Genomic DNA, 10,208 nt, shown 5'->3' on the forward strand with positions numbered 1-10,208 from the left:
GACTCGGAAGGATTTGACTCTGCAGAGTTAACCACAGCCAACGGATTTCAGTAGTCACAAGGACTAGTTCCGTTTACGGTGTTTTAGGAGAAACACATCTAACCAGTACACACCCATTCAACATTCCGATGCCAGGAATCACCCTCGGCAACGTTCAAGAAAAACCTTGAGACGGGGAGGCTACAACCTCGCGTAGCATGGGATCAAATTTTTATACGCGCGCTCTAAGGGGTGCCCCCCTCTCGGTCCCAACCGGAAACACCCATGCCCCCTGACCGGATGACTGGCTTTAATCCAGGGCCATGGAACCCTCATCCCGGCCCCTCTATTTGGTGTGTACAAGGAAAGAGGTTAACAACTTACTAAACCATATTCTTTGCAGAAAACATGTGGCAGCACGAAAGGGGAAGAACGGTAACGTGGCTCGGTCCATGTTAACGTCAGAATTTATCGGATGACGTAAGACTGGCATGCTACAACAATACCATCTTACTACCTTTCATGTCACCACAGGATCAGGTCATCTCTCATCAGAGATCACGATAACTTCGGAACACACGGATAGTTGCCTTGCATGCAACGAGATACTCACCGATGCTCATATGCCATGCACAACCATTCAAGCAAACATGCAAAACACCTATCATATCAAAGGTTCAAACATGCTTGCCTGGTTCGGAGAAGTCGGAGTCTAGCTCCGCGAAGTTCGCGGCTCCGTCACCTCCTCCCGAACCTACGGTATAGCGAAAACGTATACTAACATAAAAATCATCGCGTGCATAAAAATTGTTCCAAAAATATTCCAAATAAATACTATAAAAAACTAGACAAAAATATAAGCCTGACAGAAAAAGAATCAATCAAAAATCATCTTTTATTAAAAAGATATAAGGGTTTTAGTCCAGGGACTAATCTGTGATGAAACAGAAAAGAACCAGGGACTTAACTGAGAAAACAGAAAACGGTTCGGAGTAAAAGGCGCCAGCCCAAAGAGAAAACGCATTTGCCCGAAGGCGCCAATAGAAAACGGTTCGAGGGAGGAAAAAGAAGAGAGACTGACGGGGGGGTCCACCCGTCAGGTTTAAACTCCAATGGAGCTCGCCGGCGCCCGAAGGCTGCGGTGGTCGCCGGCATCAAACCACGGCGAGGCAGAGAGATCGGAGGGTACCAAGAGTTTCAAGGTGTTCTTCCGCGTCGGTGGGTGGTGGACTTGGCCGTTGGAGAGCACCACGTCGACGGCGACACTCTCTCCGGCGGACGGTGGTTCGGGCGATGGTGGAGAACTCCGGTGGGTGCTGCAAACTCCAAATTGAAGCGCGGGTCAGGAGAGTGGATGTACTAGGAAGCTACTGGCAAGAGCTGAGGGGTAGAGGTGCACGCACGGGAGCGAATCGAGCTGGGTCCCGTGGCGGGTCGAGGTGGCCGGAGTTGGGGAGAAGGCTCCCTCGGGGCTCTTCCAGTGGCTTGGCGTGGTATTGGTGGAGTGCAGAGGTGGTGTGGGTTCGAGTTCAAGCTCGGGGCGTCTATTTATAGGTGATCCGAGGGGGTGGCTGTGAACGGGGTAGCTCCGGCGAGCGATTACGGCGAGGCAGGGGTCGGGCAGGGAGTTTAAGTGGCCAGGCAACATCAGGGAGGTTCACTGGTGTCGTTCCCCCGCTAAACCTTGGTCGAGCTTGGCGTAATGCGCCGATCCTCGACGGGGCGGCCGTACGGGCACGGCGGCGTCAGAGAGCGCGCTCCGCGCCTAGCAGTTCACGATGAAGGATGGCAGCGCGCACGGGCGAGTGGGTGGCCACGCGGCGGCCTCCGGTGGCTGGGGCGGCGCTGGACGGCGCCGTCCACGCTGCGCCTCTCTCTGGCAGCCGCAAAGCCACTGCTGCCATCGCTCACGGGGTGGCGCACCTCCTCCTGCTCGTCGCCGATGCCCGCAAACCTCCAGGCGATCGTGCGGCGCAGGGATAAGAAGGAGGGGACGGGGAGCAAGGCGCCACCGCGGTACTGGCGAGATCGACATCGGGCTCTGAAGAAAACGACAACAGTTTACTGAAACTGTTTATCTGAACTCTGAACATGACAGTGACAATGCTCTGCAGGTGTTCGACGAAATGATTTGGCATGAAGAAAAAAATTTCTGGAGCTGGGACTTGGTGAGGTGACCTCTCAATGCATCCAGAGGCTGCCTGATTTTTCTCAGATTTTTAGGAGGAGAATTCAAATGAATTTCATCAAATTTGGCAAATATGGTCCAAACTTGCAGCAAGTACAATTTGAAATATATGAACTGGAGACCAGTGGATCTTCATGGATCTTGGTTGAGGGCTCTAAGGACTAGCCAGGGAAATTGGTTTGGAGGCAAAACTCAAAGTAGAAATGGTAGTTCCTTTGTAAATCTCCAAGAGCTAGAGTAGAGGGCAGAAATTATTTTTGATAAGAATTAAATGGAAGAAAATTTATGGGAAGGTTCAAACTGCTGGATTTGAAGTATATCATGATTCAAAGATGGGGAAAGGCTTATGGGAGGGGATTTCCACTTAGGTCATGGCAAGAAGAGATTTTGAAAAGGGGAAAAGATCACTCCAAATGCCATAGGGCTATTTAAAAGATTTTTCAAAAGCTTAATTTCCCAAATGAAAAACATTTGGAGTAGAGTTCACATAAGATGGAAAAACCTCCAAGACCAAAACTCAAGTCTTGGGTGAATCCAAATAAAACACTTGTCATAAAAGAAATTTTTTGAGAGGGAGAGTTCTTTTAGAAGAAAATTTAAATACCCCTCAAATCAAATAAAAGTTTGAAAAAGCCAAATAAAATTTTGGGTATCACAGATTGGTATGACAATATGCATGCATGTGAGAGTGCATGGAAGAAGGCCCGATAATTGAGCATGTGTTTTTGTCTTTAAGAGATAGTGGCGTGGGCTGGAGCATGCATCTATGGCGAGCAGAGGGAGCGAGACACAACGATTGTGCAAAAGAGATCAACCTATAGATGCATGTATGGAGAGACATATATAGTGTGTGTGATAGGAAGCAAGAGTGCGTGCAAGAAAGAAATGTTGACGGAGAAACTACAGATAGATACAGAGATAGAGATGCTAGCTAGAGGGACATCGGTTAGTTTGAGTGTTGGAGATGACCGCCGGGTGGTTCAGAGGGTGAAGTTATGTGTGTGTGTGAGAAAGATAAAAAGAGGGCACATGACTGCATGTAGAGAGAAACATATATAGTGTGCATGATAGGAAGCAAGAGTGAGGGCGAGAAAAAAGGTTGATGGAGAAACAGATAAATAGAAAGATAAAGATGCTAGCTAGTGTGCGTTAGAGATAGGAGTTGAGTGGATCACAAGGCTGAGTTATGTGTGTGGGTGTGAGAGAGATAGAGAGAGGGTGCTTGTGAGTCACATACAGACAATATCAGAGAGAAATGAGATCTCGAGAGACGGAGTTTTGTCTCTGCGAGAGAGAAAGATATTTCACAATGAGAGTGATAGCTAGAGAGACATATGAGGGAACGCAAGATATCTCTAGGGAGAGAGAGAGAGTGTGTGTGTGAGCGACATACAAGAGAATGGTGGAGAGATATGAGACCTTGGGAGACAGAGTTTGTGTTTGTGTGTGAGAAAGAGATATTTAAGAGGAAGAGTCATAGCTTCTCATACCTAAGGAGCGAAAGACATCTGTGTGTGAGAGGGTGTGTGCGAGTGGCACACAGGGGAATAGTAGAGAGAAATGAGACCACGGGAGACGAAGTTTGTGTTTGTGTGAGAGAAAGAGATTTCACATGGAGAATCATAGTTAGAGACACATAGCAGGGAGCGAGATATACTTAGAGAGAGATAGAGTTGTGAAGGTCGAGGGAGAGAGTACCGTCAGTGTGTTACGAAGATAAAAGATCATTGTCGACATACAGGTAGCATGAGAGATACCCGAGAGACGATGAACGCGTATAGGTCTAGAGAGATACTCCTATATAAGCATGAGTGATAGCTATATGAGACGAATATCTAGATAAAAGGGGATTCAAATATTTAAACTAGAGATCACGACATCGATAATATCATAACGCAAATTGGTGTATCAAACATGTATATTCATTTGAATTTGGGGACACGTGTAATGTTATATAGTTTATCAATATTAGTGATCCATAGATTCTTTAATTAGAGACAATGCATGGTTTATATGCAATTAATGTCTAAGCGGGATTACACTATATGTTGCGTGTGTGAAACACATTATACATGTTTGAGAAGTAAAAAAACCGGATGAAACACACATTAATTGGAGACAGTTAGCGAGGAATGCATACATTGGATTTCAACATAAAGTGGTTTCAAATATTTAAAAATCCAAATTAAGATGGATACAGCCTTATGAATCTGAGATCATGCCATATGTAAACCATATTTATGTACTATAAAGAATGTTGTGCTTTTGAAAGTATATATAAAAAAGGGATAATTAGATTTATGCCCCTAGTTGTGTCCCACTCGTCTGTTTTACCCCTAATTCCCAAAAGTCACCGGTTCTGTCCAAGTCAGTTTGATCCTCTTATGCTTTTGCCCTTTGACCGTTTGACCGTCAGTTTGAAAACTTCATAACTAATTCATACAAAATCAAAAAAAATGCAAATAAGATACCAAAATGTTCAGAAAAACATCACCTATATGTCAGTGTCATTTGCATTCATGAAAAAAGTGTTGGAAGGTGCACATCCGAGTTTTAGCTCTGTTGATACCACCATGAATAGTAAACTCTAAAAAAAATAAAAAAATTCAAAAAAATATGGTGGCAAAGAACGACAAGTGTTCTAAGTGCTTGCAAGTTTCATTATGGAACGACATTCGTGGAAGTCGTGGCAAAAAAATAATCTATATTGGAGTGCTGATTGTTTTTTTTGCTGCGGCACCCACGAATGTTATTCCCTGATGAAACTTGGCAGGCACTTAAAACATTTGTCATTCTTTGCCACAAAATTAATTTTGAATTTTTTTTGAATTTTTTTAGATTTTACTATTCATGGTGGTAGCATAAGAGCTAAAACTCGGATGGGCACTTTCCAACACTTTTTTCATGAATGCAAATGACACTGACATATAGGTGATGTTTTTCTGAACATTTTGGTATCTTATTTACATTTTTCTAATTTAGTATGAATTAGTTATGAAGTTTTCAAACTGACGGTCAAATGGTCAAAGGGCAAGAGCATAAGAGGAGCAAAGTGATTTGGACAGAACCCGTGACTTTTGGGAATTAGGGGTAAAACAAACGAGTGGGACACAACTAGGGGCATAAATGTAATTATCCCTATAAAAATGATGCATATAGAATTTTATTCCAATCGAAAATGGATCCTGCCCGAACAAAAATAGAATACAAACTGGATTCAAATTGAGTTGGCATGGTAAATGTGCACTTTTGCCCTGCAAAAATTTGAACGAAGCGGGGAAAGTTGCAGTAACCGCCCAAAATCAAAATCTGTGAGATTGAAATTACTGCCTATCCCTGACACGCAAAGCCTATCGACTCGTTTTTTATAGGTTTTGATAGGGGTAGGTTTGTAATTTCACCCAAATGTGACATAACCGCCTCCCACCCGGATTCATACACGGTGGGCGCCAAAACATAGTGTCTCCTCGGCCGAAATCGACTCCCTCCCTGATTCATACATGGTGGGTGCCAAAACAAACTCTCGTCAGCAAATATTCGGTGTATGCGAAATTACCGTCCTATCCCCAACCGACTAATATTGTTGTGATCTAGGAAATTTGAAACATGGTCTAAGTTTGTAAATTTTCTCGCATTTGAGACAAGCGCGCCTGAAGACATGGTTCCCCCCTTCCTCTCTCCCTCCATTTCCCCATTCGTACTCTGTGGGCGCCAAAACACCCTCTCCACCCCAGCCTCCTCCGTCCGCCACCCCATCCACCACCGTCCTCCTCCACCATGCCAGAGCTGATACTCAGACGCCGTCGTCCATTACAAGAGATCGACCTCTCTCATCCACGGCTTCGGACCGGGATCCTTGCATCCCGTCGTCTCGCTTCATCCCCGCCGTCGTCCACCTTGCTGGCGCCGCTCCTACGACCATCTCATCCACTACCCTGCCGCCACCGTCTACCCTCCTAGATCTGCTTCCACGCCGCCGACAGCCCTCGCTACCGCAGCACCGTCAAATTCTCAGTAGATGCATACACGGCACCTCACCAGAGGCGGTACTCTTTCGTATCTGCTCAACTTATTTATCGCAGCAAGAAAATAGATCGCCACTGTTGTACTCTGATTTCTTGTCCATCACTTACTTGTTAGTTGAAAGCAAACATTGGTTGCGAAGTTGCCTTTATCCGGTTTGCACCTTCAAATCCGCCATGGCACGCTCAACACTATACTCGCAATGCGTATGGTTTTCCCGTTTTATATTCCACACTAGTTAAATGACAGTAGACTAAATTTCAAAATTGGGTCAGTCGATTTTTGAGAGCTCACCGGAGTTCGCCGGTGCAAAGGAAGGGGATCGGGTGGGGATGGTGGTTGTGGGGGGCAGTGATGGGGCCTCATGGAACAAAGAAAACTCAACGCAGGTGGGGGCGGGGGTGGGGGTGGGGGTAGCGGAGGAACACAGGCGGTGGGCGAGGTTCAAGGGAAGGCAAGGGGGTTGGGGCCGGTGGTTCGGCCGACGGCCCGTGTGGTGTTCTATATGGGAAGAATCGGAGACGAGGAAGAAGAAGGGTTAGGAGACGTAGGATCTTCATCCAACCGCCTGAAATGGTCGACTGACCCAAATGACAAAAGTCACGCGACTTGCATGCAGACATGCCTTTATATTCAGTACCATCATCGTAGCTGCTTAGCACTGCTCCTGAATCCATCAAGCTAAACAACGTGCCACTCATAATTCCAAACTTGTTGCTCAAATGCGAATCTGGTATGATGCTGATATTACTAAAATAGATAACGTTTAATTGGTCAGCTAATGTTCCTACTTTACTTTCGAAAAGCACGTGCACCACATATAGAGAGACGGTAGGGAGTTGCATTCTTAATGTGCTCTGGTTCATCATGTGTGGGCACTATGCAACGAACATTTTATTATCCAAAATCTGCTTCTCTTCTTTAGCATGTTCCTCTTTCATTCTTCTTTAATAAGTACTCTATCCATTCCTAAATATAAGTCTTTGTATAGATTCCACCATGGACTATATATGGAGCAAAATGAGTGAATCTACACTCTAAAATGTATCTGTATACATCTGTATGTGATCCATAGTGGAAATCTCTACAAAGACTTATATTTTGGAACGGAGGGAGTATGATAGTAGTACAGTATGTTCCTTGTATTGAAGATGAGCAGGGACATTTGTAGTGTAGAGGTCTATACGGTCGGTTGTGATGGACATTTTGAATTCTTCGGGCCTCTTTGATTCGTAGGATTTTGTAAACATATGAATAGGAATTGTAGTGGCCTGCCCACTTGAATCCTATAAGATTAGCAAGGAAATGCGGGGAGATGTGTCACCTTTGAGAGTTACACTGATATTAACAGTACCGCACCTTCATTTGAAGAGAGCTGGTATCCGAAGCCTTTCTAGCTGTATCGGCAATACTAGTACATATATTCCAGCAAGTTCCACTTTGCTGATTTTACTCCTGATGCTTAGGGTTTTACCATTATATCTACACTACGATCTACGTAGGTGCTTTGTGTCCTACTAGCAGATGTTCACCCTTTCTTTACCTAATAATAAAGCAAGTTGGGTTTTTGGTCGTCCGTCATGGCATTTTTCAGAAAAGTCCCTCTATCTCAGATAATTCAACCCGCAGTCATGTTTTAAGTTAAAATGAATCTTTTTTCGTATTTTACACAAAAGTCCCTGTGTTTTCTTGAAATCAACCCGCAATCCGGATTTAAGTCACACCCGAACCGTTATTTTACATTTTTCGAAAACCCCCTTATGTTTTAGGTAATTCATCCGCGGATCATATTTAAGTAAAACAAATGCTTTTTAAAATCCACCATATCTTTTAAACCGTAACTCCAATTTGAACATGTTATATATGAAATTTGATTAGAAAAATATGTAGAATAGGAATATGAGATTATTTTTACTTGTTAAGTATTTTTAAATATTTTTTTAATATGTTCAAATCGGACAAATGATTTTCTAAATTATCCGTATCTTTTTAACTGTAACTTCGATTTTAACATATTATATGAAATTTTATTAGAAAAATGTGTGGAATCTAAATATGATGTTAATTTTACCTGTTAAATATTTTTAAAATATTGTTTTGGAAGCAAACTTATAATTTATAGCGCAACGTCCGTTTTTCTTTCGTACCGGCGGCAATCCAGATTGCAAATAAACACCCCACTATAACCATATAGGAAAAAGAAAACATCGATAACTACACAAGCATACCTCTGAAAAATGTCGTAGGGGAAAACAACAGATTTCTCATCGCGAGAGTGAGAGAAAGCGAGAGACAGAGAGAGAGAGAGAGGGAGAGGGAGGAGAGAGGGAGAGAGACGCCTTAGGATTAACCATATTCAAACATGTATTTTGTTGTTTTGTGTGAACACCGAGGCCATCGCCGGTGAGGGTGAGAAGGAGGATAAGTGGCAACACAAATATGATGCCTCGCAAAAATAAAGGAGATGGACCTATTGTGGTTTTGAGTGATGGTTGTTGGGTTAAGAGCGTGTGTTATGTTTTCTCTCCCGTTGCAACGCACGGGCTCTTTTGCTAGTAAAGCTAAACAACACACCAATCATACGTCCTAAGGTTCTTCAAATACGAATGTGATATGATACTGACATTAGCTAACAGACACACATTTAATTGGTTAGCTAATGCTCCCAATTGAGTTTCCAAATGCATGTGGCCACATATAGAGAGACAGCATCGAATTGCATTTCTTTGGGTGCTCTGATTCATCATGGGTGGGCAACTAGCATTGTATAGAAAGAAGGGGAATCTCAATAATATGCTTCCTCTTCTGTTCCTTAACATGTTCCTCTTCTGTTCTTCTTTAGTAAGCACAACATGTTCCTTGTCTGGAAGGGGAGCAGGGACATCTGCAGTCGACAGCTCTATTGGGCCGGTTCTGATATATGATTTCGCACTTCGAGTTGGTCTGCCATAATACCCCGGAAATGGTGGGAGCCGCGCGGTCTTTGATAGACTAAACTGATAGTAACATCTATGCGCCTTTAGATGAATAGAGCTGGCCTGGAGGTGATCGATAGGCTGCATATTAGTAGCGGCAAAACCCTGTGTTTTCCAACCAGTTCCGCTTTCCCGATTTACTTATGGTGGTTATGGTGTACCCCTATTATCTACACTGCGATCTGCCTACTAGCTCTGCGCTCTCGTTATCATGGTTTGGCAATAAACTTTCTATATGGTATATTATAAACCTATCATCTGCCAACTATCCTTACATTTGGGGCCCCCAACAGGGAGCCTACTTTTTGTGTAGTTGTGCCAGATTATATTAATCTACTCACCATATTACAGCACACATGGGCTCTCTCATTAGAATCCAGTGATAGCACACAAGGGTTTACAGGGAGCCTCTATTATATTACAATATCCTCTACATTACAAAGATAATCTCACTACTATTTGTGTTTTCATGCTTTACAGATATTGTACGTAATCACAATGAATATAAGAATGCGCACATCAAAAGAATATTGCAGAACAGTTCAATGGGTAACAAACTTGGCATCAAGGGATTGAGGTCCATTGTGGATGCAATGAAACCCACATGCTCCCGACCTATAGATTCGTATTCAGAATATGATCCTAATGACTATTCTGAGCTCAAGGAGTCAAAGGCAGATGGCCTATCCTGTTCACCCAATAAGGTGCATGTTTTAATTTGGCAAGGTTTTATTGCTTGCACATATCTTGCATTTCTTTTGCTTCGTTGCACCGCCATCCGCTTAGTTTACTCATGATATATGTGAAGATGCCATGCCCATCCATTATCAACACGTATTCCATTTGTTGTCATACCATGTTTTTCCATTCAAATGATGTTCTTGTGTCAGACATCCAAAAGGAAGAGGGTGATTGCAGAACCTGAAGGAGTACAAGCAAAGTCCTTGAAAAAGGTGGTGCTACTGGAGAAATCACATAGCACCCGACGTATATCGGCGATAGAACCAGCGCTGCAAAACCTAGGATATCGCAACTATGTTGGT

This window comes from Triticum aestivum, chromosome 3D (genome assembly GCF_018294505.1).
Source record: "Triticum aestivum cultivar Chinese Spring chromosome 3D, IWGSC CS RefSeq v2.1, whole genome shotgun sequence".
In the NCBI taxonomy this organism is placed as follows: Eukaryota; Viridiplantae; Streptophyta; class Magnoliopsida; order Poales; family Poaceae; genus Triticum; species Triticum aestivum.